Raw genomic sequence first — 15221 nt, 5'->3', positions numbered from 1 at the left:
TTCAGAAAGCCCTTAATATGTATTATGTAAAAAAATAATGCCTCGATGAGAATTATATATTTTATATGATTCAGTTTTATTGCCTAGGTAAGCAATATCAAATAAAGTACGATAACATTCAAACAAACGTTTTATAATGGTTTGCGTAATCATAATTTTGCTCCATTAGCAGTAATAGGCACCAATTGTAGCTCTAAAGACGACACCATATTCTGTCTAAAAGTCTTTTGAGCTACAATATTGCAGCTACTAGATAGGCTATTGACACCAAAACCCCATACAGGTAATGGGCAGTACCCAAGGCTACCTGTGGTGTCTGATAGCTACATGTAATCTAGAATCTATATTATATTTGGCCTTACAAAAAGATCTGATGTTGCTTAGGACAAAACCAGCAAGGATGTTGAGAATTAATTCTAATATAATTATCATAATATTTACAAATTAAACAAATCAATGTAAATAAATGAATAAGTTATAATTTCAAACTTCATTTTTTCATAAAGCTTTATTATTTAGCCTGAGGAATGACTCTGACTTTATCCAACAGTATGAATTATACATGTAGTTAGGCGATTTGCTAAAAGCTAGGGTTATGTTTGTGCAAATGGGGCTTAAATCGCTGAAAACAGACCCCGAACGCCGTTGAAAATTGAACATGCCGTTGAAAATTGACAGTGTCTAGAGTCAATTCTCAACGGCAGGTCTGTTGAAAAATGACCGTTGAAAAATAACCTTGGCAAACTATCAACGGATGGTCTTTTGAAAAGTTTGTACTAATGATTTTTTTATGATTATATTTTCGACGATTTTACGTTTGTCAGGTATTCAGTAATTGTTAATATATATTTATTCCCTGCAATACAAGAATACGTGTATTATATATCTGCGTATGGATCAGTTATGTTGTGTTCTGCGTATGGTTGTGTTGTGTTGTGGTGTTGTTTTATTTTTGTGTGTTGTGTTTGTGTGTTGTTGTTGTTGTTGTTGTTTGTTGTGTTATTATGTGTGGTTGTGTAATGATATTGTGTTGTGTGTTATTGGTGTGTTGTTGTGTTGCGTGTAGTTGTATGCTGTGTTTTGTGTTGTGTTGTTGTGTGTTATTGTGTTGTTATTGGGTGGTGTTGTATTGTTGTTGTGTGTTGTGTTATGTGTTGTTGTGTGGTTTTGTTGTTATGTTGTGCTGTGTTGGGAGGCGTGTTATGTTGTTGTGGTGTTGTGTGTTGTTGTTGCGTGTTTGTGTGATGTATTCTTGTGTTAGTTGTGTGATGTGATGTTGTGTTGTGTGGTGTTTTTGTTGTGTAATGTTGTTGTGTTATTGTTGGATGTTGTTGTTGCGTGGTTGTGTGTTGTGGTGTGATTGTGTTGTGTGTTGTTGTGTGTGTGTGATGTTTTGTTGTGATGTTGTGTCGTGTTGTTGTGTAATGTTGTCTTGTGTTGTGTTATGTTGTGTTAAGTGTGATGCGTTGTTGTGTTGTGTGATGTTATGTTGTGTGATGTGTGATGTTGTGTTATTTTGTTGTGTTGTGTGATGTGTTGTGTTGTGTTGTGTGGTGTTGTTGGTGTTTTGATGTGCTGTGTGATGCTGTGTGGTTTCGTGGTGTTTTGGTGTCGTGTTGTGTTGTTGTGTAAGAACGAGTTCTGATGGGATCACTTTTTCAACGGGGTCTTTTTTCAACGGGTCGTGTAAAAAGTGCGCTTAATGTTCAGTTTTCAACGGTTTTCGGGGTCATTTTTCAACGTTGAAAAATGACTCGCGGTCAGTTTTCAACGGGGGTCCATTTTCAACGTTACACCGGCACTTTGTATAGAAATGTAAGATGATTTTGAAATGAAACGGCAGTATAGCCGTTTTTATGAAGATAAGCTAGACATGTGTTTTTAAACGTTGAAAGATTGGTGTTTTTCTATTGGTAATGATATTATACAGAGTGTAGATATGTTACTGACAACTCCTTTTTCTTCGAAATCCATTTTGCTCACCTTTTATTATGTTTTCACAATCCAACCATGACGTCAGACGTCTATTGAGTATGTTACAATGTACTTTACAGTTATATTGTTCGTGGAGGTACGTTAAACCCTTTTTAATTTAAACAATTTAAACTGACTGATCATCATCTTAGGTAAGGTGTCATCAAACAGGTGGCGACTGACCCGTGTGCCTAGAATTCACAGTATTTGTTTTATATATAAATCAATTATGCAGGTACATGTATACCTGTATCCCCATGTACATTGTATATTCAGTATGTGACAGACTTTTGTACCCATGACATATATACATTGCTCATATCAAACACAACAACTACATGTACATACATCTACATAAAATGAACACAAAATGTACATGTCATAATGATATGAAGTGTGTAATCTAAATTTGCTGTTGAAAATTTAAAAAAACCAATTAATTGATCTGTATAAGATACAACGTTTTATTTAATATGTGCATATTGTATAAACACTAAAACAGATCTATGATTAAAATGTCTCTTGACAACATAAATTGTATATGATACTCCACGTGGTTTTAATGTAGTCATCACTTCCCAGCGCTGTAAATTTATCATTTAATACATGTACACTGTCACAACGTTTGCGTGATTTCAATATACAAGTATATCTAATGTTTATAATATACACATCACCCAAACTGACTATTAAATCAATTAATAATCAAAATTAAATATATATATCTTTATCAAAATATATCCAAAACATTAAGAGGTGATATTGTACATGTATGTCTAGAAATATATGTTTAAACAAAAAATAAACTATGGTTTAAAACATATCACTAAAAAGACAGTAAATTATTAGACCCATCGACATTTATTTTTAAAGCTTTAATGTAAGATTGTTCATATTATGATGATAAATATTAATCTCATTAAATCATTTAATTATATAAGTCTAAGAGAATTAACAATAGAGAATTCAATTGCTATATCGAGTAATACAAAAATAACTGAACTACCACTCATCAGATAGTTATAAATATTTCACTAAAAGCAACCGTTTCTATAGGCGATACCAGGTAAATCAATACCCATAGGCAAAACTACAGGTACATGTATCTAGTTAGATACATTGTCCAATGGCATTGCCATTATTTGTGTAGGGGTTTTATAATTAATGGTCATACCTGACTGGGCGTAGTGCAATACAAGTTTACCTGTAGTTTAAATATAGTAAAATCCTAGTTTAAATGTAGTGCACTCCAAATGCACAAGGGTGTAAAGGTTAGCTTTCATACATCCGTAGTATATGTCAATATAAATATCTTTAGTTGCATTAGAAAAATGGACTTTGGGACTTTGGGCCTATACAAGTTTTTTTTTTTTTTCCTACATTCGTGTACATAATATGCAACGACACAATACATACAATTTATAATTATGTAGGTACATTTGTGGCACTCAATGCTACAAGAAACATATTCACATGTATGTAAATTTGCGCCGCCGAGTTTCATTCTCTGCAAAAAAAAATAATAGTTACTGGTTCAATTACAAAAGTTACTTTCTTTACACTATTACCACCATTAAAAAGTTTGAGCTTCTAATTTTACTTCAAGATAATAATGTTGATAATAAATATTAATTGCATCCCGAAAAAATTATTGGGTCATTATGCTAAATATGGAATGAAGTACTGATTGCGCATGCATCAAAAGCAAAATTAATTAGACACTATATAAATACACGATTAAACAACAATTACCATTTAAATGATGAGTATCGTTTATGCTCTGTCGGCGGTGGAGCATCTTTAAAAAGAAAAGAAAAACATTCGCCTTTTCAGCGTTTTAAATCCTTCTGATATTTTTTATGAACAGCTGTACAAAGTTCGTTAGTCTATACTGTAGTATGCTTCTGATGACGTAAGAACATAGGCTAATAAAGACAGGACTGCATATGTAGGCACATATATTTATAAATGAAGCGTAAAATTACATACGGTACTTTTACAATAGATATAAAATATAACTGCAATTAATACGTCTATGTAGACCTACAAATTTATACATTACTCTAGCAAGCGCGATGACCTAAATTAATATAAACATAATGTCAGGTCAATATAGTCGATAAATTCTTAGTTTTAGCCTGATTGCCAACAGACCGATCTAAAAATAGCAGGGAATCTTGCCATATAGAATGAATCGCCATCGGAAGGATTGATGTTGACATTTGACAGCTACCGGAAGGAGTGTTACTTCTATTTGTGTTCTACTTTCACTTTCAATCTGTTATCTCTCTTTATGGCTACTTTCTGTTCTCATTGGTCTTTTCTGGTATAAATTCCGACTTTCTGTTTCTCTCGAGTAGTCTGGACAAAGCTCCGAGAGCTGGTGGACTCTCTTTCTCCTTTCTTTCTGTCTATTTCCTGATTTGTCTGATTTGAGGTGGGTGTGTTGTTCCTCTGTTCTATTTGTAATATGTGTCCGTGTGTGTGTGTAATCTCTACACAGGCGAAGCCAATGACTGACCTGGCAGGTGTGAACGTTGCGTTATGTACTGTACGTCCTTCCGGTAGCCTCTATGCCTAGGGGTTTCTGTCTCGAGAATTATATTGTGTTTTATACTTGCTAATAAAATATTCGTTAAATCTTTCACTGTGTTGTTTATATCATTGCGGAACCTAAAACAGAATCGGGGTTTGAATATACGTAGGCACAGTCCTACTACACCATTTATTGAATGTTTTTTAGCCTCGTGCACTATCGATATTTCAGTACGCGAACTCGTTACCGCCCACCGAAATATCTCGTGATAAACTCGTCCAGTCATTCAATAACTATAACATGTAGGCTATAATGAATGTGGTCGATCATTTAAATATTTAACAATTAATTGTAACCGTTAAACACTTCCTTGGAGACGATTGCGACCGTATTGATTCACTTTACCCATTCGGGGCGAGATTCCCTGTTGGGTCGAGTTTACCTAGCGGTCATGACTTATATATTTCGGTCAAGTCGGCGTCCCAATGTGAACCGTTTCTGTACATGTACACAAATGTTATGGTTTATTTCAACAGTACATGTATTTTTTTTGAACATGTTTTTGGTGTCACAATTATAAACAAAGCAGTATTTTAGTAATGGTATGCTATACATTATTTGTTATAATTATTAAAATATTATAAAGGTGTTTTAATCACACATTTTTATTTCTTTTTTTATTCATGCATGAATGCATTCGTAGCAAGACCCCTATAGCTATCGGTGACGTCGACAGTTGGGCCTAGTCATTGGACTATTTCTGGACCTCTAGCAACTGACCATTATATGCCACCTGAGCTATCGGTAGCAGCACCACCTGTATTGCAAGACACGGGTACGTCCTTTGGTGTAATGCCAACCCCTATTGCAAGTGTTAATGATATGTTAGGCTTGCATGTATCTGTTTCAAAGAAGCATAAGATTACAAATGGCGAGTATGCTGAACTTTCACAATTGTTGTCTAACTCAATGCGAGATTCCCATCAGGCTCATAGTATATCTCTAGTTGATGGGGAGCTTCTTATCAAACCAAAAAAATCAATATCGTAAGATTTCTGACATCAGTAAATGGACAGATGCATTCATTATATATATCAGCATTTATATAGCAGTGCACCCAGAACAGTTGCATGGGTTGTTAAAATACATGCAGGTTGTTCGCCTGGGGGCTCAGAGATGTGGTGGCATGAACTGGATCAAATATGATGAGCAATACAGGTTAAGAAAAGCTCTTAATCCCCAAGGGGCATGGGGCATAATTGACAATGAATTATACCTGTTATATATGCAGCCACAGCGGGTCCCCCTACCTCAGTCACAAAATCAAAATTCTAACGCCCTAAAATGTTTCGACTACAATTATAAAGGAAATTGTACACGCCCACACTGTAGCTACTCTCACAAATGTATTACGTGTAGTGGGGGCATGCTAGTATGAATAGTGTTAAAATGAATACAGACAACCCATACTCTTTCCGAAAAACAAACAACAATACAAAACAGCAAAGACAGGTGGGAAACAAGCAAGAATCACAAACAGGTGTGGACATTAGGAAAGACACCAATAAAAATCACAGCTCTTAGTTACTGGGTGGCTAAGTACCCACAGGTAGCAGTAGGGACACAGCTTTTTCTGAGGGTTTTAAATGGTTTTAGAATTCAATATCTAAGCTCAAGCATCCCGAGAGAGAATCCAGAAAATTAAAATAGGCCTCCATATATCCAACACAGACATATCAGAAAATATTGCACGAAGTAGAATTAGGTAGAGAAGTAGGCTCCTTTTGAAGAATATCAATGGCACAGTGGATATAGGGTCCCCTGTAGGTTTAGTTCTAAGAAAGATGCAAAATTGAGGTTAATTACTCGCCTTTCATGGCCCTCAGGTAAAAGTATAAATAGTAATATTGATCCTGATACAGTTGCTGTTAAATACTTGTCTTTTGATAAAGTAGCTTAAATTATAGCAAAGTTGGGAAACGGGACTTTGTTGGGGGAAAATGGATATTAAATCTGCATTCCGTCTCCTCCCAATCCATTCGGCGGATTTTCCATTACTAGGATTTAAATTTCAAGACATGTACTTTTTTGAAAAGTGTACCCATGGGTTGCTGAATTTTATGTAGTCTATTTAAAAAAAGTTTTCAACATTTATTGAATGGGTAGGTAAGGAGAAGTGCAGTGAGCAAAGTCTAGATCAGTATTTGGATGATTTTATATTTGCTAGAAAAGAAGAATGTGATATATGTGCTAGGCTCATGTCTTCTTTCGAGAAACGTGCAATGAAATGTGTATACCCATAGCTGAGGATAAATCATAAGGTCCAACTACAGTTTTGGTGTTTTTGGGTCTTGAAATTGACACTAAAAAATGGTAGTTAGGGTACCTTAGGAGAAAGTGATATCCATCAGGTCAGAAATTGTGAAAGTGTTGGAAAGTAAAACTGCAGGAATTACAGTCTCTGGCTGAGATTGTCTTTTTGTGCAAACGCTATACCACTAGCTAGGACCTTAACACGGCTATGTTTGATGCAATGACTGGCATACAGAACCCCATTATAAAGTAAGAATATCTGAGGAAATTAGAGCAAACTTAAATGTGGTTGCTATTTATGAACGATTTTAATGGGTCCTGTTACTTTGCAGAGAGTTCTTGGCACATTCAATTAATGTGGATTTAGGTCTGTATATGGGTTGTGCAGGGAATTATGAATTAGTTAGTGGTGCCTGTTGGGAAGGTAATTGGATAGTTTTCAGATGACCAAGTGATTGGCAGCGAAAATCCATAATGAGAGACATAACTTTCTTGGAATTGTTGCCAATAGTTTGAATTGGTACCAACAGTTTTCGGCAGTCTAAGTTTGGTCGTATGAGTTTAGGTCTAAGAAAATAGAATTTAATTTAATTTTTTATGTAGACAATATTAGCTTGTAACAATACTATACTGAATAACAAAACACCAAAGACACATTAAGTAATACGATATATTGGATATATATGTCTGTTAAAGGTTACTCGCACTGTAGTTTAAACTTTGATTGGTTTGAGTTTTAATTGCAAGCTAGGTTGTCATGATGATCTTGCTCAACAATTTATTGTTTAAAAACTGTTGGAGAGAATAAGGAGATATAGTGATGAAGTTGGTAACACCAGATTACCTGTAACAGTAGACCTTTCTGCTAGCATTATTATGGTACTTCCCATTATTTGTAGCTTTTACTATATTCATTAGCATTTTATTTCCCGGTAGGTGAAATCACAGTCAATAATAAACACATGCCTTTCAGGGTTATCACATTTTTAGAAGTGTCACTTCAAGAAAATGCTGCTACAATACACATATCTTCAAAAACTGATCAATATAGAAAAGGTACTATCATCGAGCTAACAAGTAACAATGCCATTTATTGTCCAGTCGGTAATCTTCGCAGATATATGACAGTTCGACTTAGGATGCAGGGTCCATTACTATGTCATTTTGGAGGTAGAGACTTGACAATATATCAATTTTCTATTGTCCTTACAAAAGCATTCACCCTTAGGTTATAACAGTAGGTACTGCAAAGCACATTCCTTCAGGATTGGTGCAAACCCAACTGCATTCCTATCTAATATGTCTACTGAAGCTAATATGGAATGTTGTAGGTGGAAATCAAGTACTTACAATAGTTACATACGAATACCAACAAAAAAAATTGTTTCCAAACGCTAGTTCCCCTCTCTCCTTTGAGGAATGATATTTTTCCTCAACACGTTTCCAGTTGCATTAGAATACTTCCAAACGGCAAGTAATAATTCTTCCTAATCATTAAGTCGGCTATGCTATGAATGATGAAGGCATTTTTGGTCACAGCATTGTAACGTGAAATGTGTCGCCATCTTATTTGGTTTTCGTTTGGCTGTGAACATGCTACTGGTGCACGTTCCTTTGGCAGATTTCGCGGTACATATTAATTATTTATATTGATTGATTGACATCATATTGATTATATATGCTGTTTATATTGACGTCAATCAGTTGATATACGTTTCCTCCCAGTATCACTATTCATTATTGACATCTGATTGATCGATTTATTGTTTGATTGAGGATGGTTTCCCGGAATCAATCAATTTATTTGGTGGATTACTGTTACCCAGAATCTATGAATTAATTTGTGTTGCAATTTTGATTGAATTTGTTTGATCGCGTGCCATTATGGTCTATTGCCATATCCATATGTATAAATTCATTACAGCTGTGACCATAAATCCAAAATTGAAATTCTTTGTTGTCTGTGCATCTAATGATAGCGCCAATCTAAACGTATTCAGGCTTTTTAGAACGAAATATATACCATATATAAATCTCAAAAAGTGCTTGAGATGACTTGAAAAAATATGTTGTAATTATAAATATGAGTTATTTATTACCCTTATCATTGGATGAGGTCTGCACTAGCCTACATATGTAGCAGGAGGGGGTCTCGGCGAATGGGTGAGCCTTCCGTGTATAGTGGAGATGGTAATTCGCGTTGTGTTTTAGTATATATGGCTCATCACCCATTCCTAAAGTTCTCCCTCTGCCATGTTCTTTTGAGATTCCGGCGGGACACAATGAAAAGTATAACCAGAAGATGAAATACATGGCAACAGTTTATCATATAAACATAACGTAAACAGATAACAAAAGCAAAAAGTAGAAGAATTATCATAGACTTAATTGGAATGTACAAAGTGTTTGATTCACATTTATAACCAAATTATGCATCGAAATTCTTTATAATAAATGCTTCTGAACTGACTCACATCATAACATAAAGTGACCAAAAGATTCACTGATGATTTCTATTAACCCAAGAACATATATATAATGTAGTAACTATCATTTCTAAAAACTAACGAAATCTAATGAAATATGTAAATGGTATTTATAGACCAATTGACGTAATCAAATTGTCTTCTGCATGCCTAATAACCGCCCCAAACCCGAAGTACCAATTACCATGTCTTAATTATTGACCTTTAAGCCTGAACAACAGAACAGCCCGGCACCTTGACCCACACACGCTGTTAGAGCACAGGTTTAATTTAGATTTGGAATTTAATAACTTTGCACAACATTTACGGTGAAGTTAAAAGTGGAAGTTCTGATGATTTAACCAAACATATCCCTTACGCACTGGGCTGACCTAAACCTATTTGTCTCACCCTAGGACGTACGATACCCGTTCAACCGAGGCGCTGTCAACGCACCCTCATCCCCAACTATTCCCGGAATAACAAAATTACATGTACGCTTGCCCACTGTTCGAGACCACAGATAGAATCACATGCGCTTTCCCATAGTGGCTAACCGTCATTATAATTCCTTGTCACTGTTAAAACACATTCCCGGTAAATAGACGGTAAAACCTTTCTTTCTCCCAGGTAATGTCATCCCAACATATCAAATTTTCTTCTGCAATAGTTACACTACCGCCGACAACCAGTAATTACGCTATATCTGGCCAACATACACAGGATTACCACACGGCCAGCTTACTGTTTATTTATACTAGTTCAGTTTAAATAGAATACAATAAATACAAATGAAGACTTGTTTACTTTGAAAACTGTTTACATTGCATGAAATTCATGTATGAATTTAAAATTTAAATAAATTATTTCATTATCTTATAGTATTTATTCTTATATTCTTATTTCTAAAGTAAACAAAATATATTTACCCAAATTATTTAAGTCCTTTACATTTTTTCGTATTTAATAATTGAATTAACTTAAACATGCTAGGATTTCTGACATAATATGGTTTTATAAATTTAATCTTAAATATTCATACACCTAACATTTAATGAAGAAATGGAATTCATCTTCAATTTCATCATTACAGAATTAACATATTATATGATTCCTTGGTGTATTCCTATATCTTCCCCTCTCTATATTTAAATCATGGGCAGATAACCGAAATTAAGATATGTTTCTCTTAACTTTAAAGTCTAAAGACTTATTCAAAATTTAAATAAGGTTGAGAAAAATAAGTTGTAATATGATGTTTGTATTATTTATCCTTTAGATGAATCATTTATCAAACGTACACATTCCTGTCTAAACAAGATCTTCTAACTTGAGTTTAAATAGATCAGAATCAGATTTAAGAAACGATCCCAAATCATATATATATATATATTAGCACAAGAATGAATATAAGACAATTTATCAATTAATTAAAAGTAAAATGACTAAATATCATAAGTAGTTATACCATTGCAAGTTCAAAATGTAACATGCATATTATATAAAATTAACTAGTTATACATTTGCAAATACATATATTACGAATCAAAAATTTAGATGTTTCAAATGCCGTTATATATAATATTATCATTCTTAGTAGAAGTTGAAATGGCCAAATATCTCATAATGAATATCAATATGGTAACAGTTATAGTTAAGTTATCATAATTATAACAATATTAAGCCGTATTTATAAACGTACATCTCATCTCGAATTACCTTAAAGTTATATGTGTCGTAACTGGGCAAACAATTTGTTTTTTCTTCAGTAATCTATTGAAAATCATTAGTTTTGATGAATTAAGCTGTGAAAATAAAAAATTAAAACTGGACTTACCAGGAACTGCAGCGCAAGGCTTTCTGACGGGGACGCACGGGCTTGGCACAGGCAAGGCGAAGGCGATACATCGTGATAGATTGAAACTGATCAAGTGATTTGACGTAGAGATCACCATAATTAATATATTTATTGTGCCCTTCAGTGATTGGCTAATGCATGAGTTACTCTAATTGAGGTAATCTGTTAAAACAACGTGTTCCATCATAGCGCCCCCTCTGCCCAATTTGGGGTTTGGGTTGTGTAATTAGGTAATAAATAATAATAAATAATAATAAATTAGTTTATTAAAGTGTCACGTGTTAATACACAAAATACAATATAAAACATACACAATACAATTTTCACACCCAGCCAGTATGTTTGGCTTATGGATAGATTAAAACAGTAAAAATATCATTGATGTTATAATTATTAAAAGTTTATCACCTAAAAGTCAATTTCACCAAAAGTGATTGATATACATTTTAATTAAACAAGATACCCTTGGGCCTAAGCGGTCACCTGAGTTCAGATACAGAATGAAACAAAGACATGCATATAAACACTGTACATGTATATCACACTATCATCAGGCCCTTGAAGTCAGTCAGTGATTTTATAAATAAGACTTTTTAATCTATGAAGATTATTTGGTTCCATCAAATCTGTGAATTCAACAAGAGATCCCAGAGCGATCTTGGCGCCCACCAAAGAATGATTTATATCTGACAAAGGAAAGATGGATCTTTTCTCTACTTTTTAAACTTTTTCAAACATACTACATATAAAATGTGTGACAGATCGCTTCAGTACCTTTTGAGAAATAGCGATAACAAACTTTGAATATAAAAATCCAAGATGGCTGCCTGGCAGCAATTTTGTTGACCGATCGGTCCCAAAATGCAATATGCACAACTAGGTCCCTAGGGGAACCTACATATGAAATTTGAGACAGATCCCTTCAGTTCTATCTGAGAAATAGCCATAACAAACTTTAACTATCGAAATCCAAGATGGCGGCCTGGCGGCCATCTTGTTCACCGATTGGTCCAAAAATGCAATATGAACAAGGGGCTTAGGGGAACCTACATATTAAATTTGAGAAAGATCCCTTCAGCACTTTTTGAGAAATGGGGATATCAAACCTTAACTATCAAAATCCAAGATGGCCGCCTGGCGGCCGTCTTGTTTTTCCTATCAGCCTCAAAATCTGTATGGCACAAAAAGGGACCAAGGGTAACCTCCATGTGAAGTTTGAACAAAATTCCTTCAGTAGTTCTCAAGAAATATCGATAACAAATTTCAACTGCCAAAATCAAAGATGGCTGCCTGGCGGCCATCTTGTTTTTCCGATCAGCCTCAAAATCTGTATGGCACAAATATGGACCAAGGGGACCCTCCATGTGAAGTTTGAACAAAATCCTTGCAGCAGTTTTTAAGAAATAGTGATAACAAGCATTGTTTACGGACGGACGACGGACCACGGACGCAGGGCGATTTGAATAGCCCACCATCTGATGATGGTGGGCTAAAAAGACGAATTTTGAAATTACCATTTTGACCCCTTTTGGCTCCGCCCCTCTGCCCCCTGGGGGTCGGCCATGACCAATATGGATATGATGTTAAAATGTTATTTCAGATTAATAATTCTAACCCAGTTTGACTAATTTCCTATGAAAACTAGGCAAATAATGTTCATAAATGTGTTTTTCCTATATAAACTAAAGTAAACTTGACCCCCTCCCCAGGGGGAAATCTGAGACCCAAGGATCATATAATTCACAATTTTCATAAAACACCTTAAGACCTGTCCATCTATGAAGAGTATTTGATTCTACCATTTCCAGTATTTAAGAAGAAGATTTTTAAAATTTTAGCCTATTTTCCCCTTTTGGTCCCGCCCCTCTGCCCCGAGGAGGTTGACCAGGACAAATATAGATATAATATTAAAATGTTATCTCAGGCTAATAATTCTAAACAAGTTTGACTCATTTCCTATGAAAATTGAGCAAAAAATGCTCATAAATGTGTTTTCCCTATATAACTATAGTAAACTTGACCCCCTCCCCAGGGGGAAACACGAGACCCAAGGGTCATATAATTCACAATTTTTATAAAACACCTTAAGACCTGTCCATCGATGAAGAGTATGTGATTCTGCCATTTCCAGAATAAGATTTTTGAAGTTATAGTCTATTTGACCCCGCTCCTAAGGGCCCTTGGGGTCAGGCATGGAAAATTGGTTAATAGGATTCAATGGCCATCTCATACTGATAATTCTGACAATATTTGACTCCTTTCCTATTACAAATGATTAGATAATACTCAAGAATGTGTTTTCCCTATATAAACTATAGTAAACTTAACACCCTCCCCAGTGGGAAACCCGAGATCCAAGGGTCATATAATTCACAATTTTTGTAAAGGACCTTAGGACCTTTCTATCTATGAAGAGTATTTAATTCCATCACATCTGTGAGTGGAAAAGAAGATTTTTGAAATTTCAGTCAATTTTACCCCTTTTGGCCCCTCCCATATTGTCTCAGGTGACCTAAAAAGAAGTCAATTTCATATTAACTAATTATATAATTAGTTAGGCTAAATAGAAATACATGCACAGAATGTGTGAAACTGTCTATCCTACTACGTAACTTTAAATACATAATTTTCTGATGATAACAATATTAGAATTAAACGACATACAAATTATTATAACAAATAACAAACACGTGACCAGAAATATATATAATATGTATATATGTTTCTGACGTGACACATATATTTAATTAGGCCGACTCTACACGAGGCCGACTTCTACCAGGGCCAAGGTTGTCAAGACACATCGGTCCGGCCGACATGTAGTAGGGCCGAGGTGTCCAATTTCCGGAAATTTTTTTGTCTGCAGAGTACATTTACAGTTATGCCTACGTATACGTATACATCACAGGTGGTAGGCTAGTTCCTAGACTCAGAAATAAAAGATTTGAAAGTTCGGCCAATACACATGTCCTTAATACTAACAAGGTGACTAACTCAACTTTTCTCAAAATTATACCGTCGCTTGTTAAAAATGATCTTCTGGCCACAAATCGTCTTCGATTTTTTTTCGTCCATGGCTCTGTTTGAAGATCATGCTATAATTTTTTCAGCAATGCAAGCAATAAAACTCAGCATGTCCTATTTTTATTACTACACCAAATGTGAAATCGTAGGCCAGATTTGGCCTACGCTACGTCAGCGGCATATTTCTAATATATCGTCCATGCAATGCCGGGAAAACGTACACATACCTTTATATTAGTTGAAAGATAAACAAAATTCTACCGTGTATATGCTACATGTATATGCAACGTGAATATCGCGAAAGTGATGCGGTACTAGCAATAGTCGTGTTCAATTTGAATATTTGACAACATGTGTATGTCGACCATGATTTTACTTTAAAAACTCTAACTGGCTAGCATTTTGTTTATCTTTCAACTACACGTGGCTTTTTAAAAATAAAATCGGAAGCGAAGTTGATTGGCTGCCGTTTGCTCTACTAAATGTGTATACGGCGGCCATTACAAATGTGTGAAATAGAAGGGTCTCGGAAGTATTTCATTGTACACAGTTGTTTAATTTCATAAATGGGATGTAACATGGGGGCAAAGGAGTACATAAGATCCTAATATTAAGGTATGTGTACGTTTTCCCGGCATTGCATGGACGATATATTAGAAATATGCCGCTGACGTAGCGTAGGCCAAATCTGGCCTACGATTTCACATTTTTAAGAGGTACCGCGAGCTGACTATATATTAGGCAAAAAAAAAAATTTAAAAAAGCCTAATAATATAGGCAGGTTTAGCGGACTAATGTTCATCTACCATATAGTATTCTCTTTCTACCGCTACCACTGTCTTTCACAGGAGAAAGCTTTGCGGGTCATGAATTCTCTAGTCAACGACGGCCATGTTCCTTGACCTTTATCTTTTTTTTCGAGTATGATACGCGGTCTCGTACGCGGTCTCTGATTGGTCGGCGACATATTCGGAACGCCTCCGGCGCTTGCCCCACTGCCTGAACGAACATGGTTAGTAAACAATGTTCGGAGTAAAGAAATGACGCAATG

General features: G+C 35.1%; 1 pseudogene; it reads left to right on the top strand.

The window, feature by feature from the left end:
- Positions 1-5296: 5296 nt before the first annotated feature.
- LOC138331053 (uncharacterized) lies at positions 5297-6094 on the top strand (annotated as a pseudogene).
- The last annotated feature ends 9127 nt before the right edge of the window (positions 6095-15221 follow it).

The sequence above is a fragment of the Argopecten irradians genome, chromosome 9 (assembly GCF_041381155.1).
Source record: "Argopecten irradians isolate NY chromosome 9, Ai_NY, whole genome shotgun sequence".
NCBI lineage: Eukaryota > Metazoa > Mollusca > Bivalvia > Pectinida > Pectinidae > Argopecten > Argopecten irradians.
Note: the sequence above shows the minus strand (reverse complement) of the source record. Positions and strands in the feature narration are given on the sequence as shown.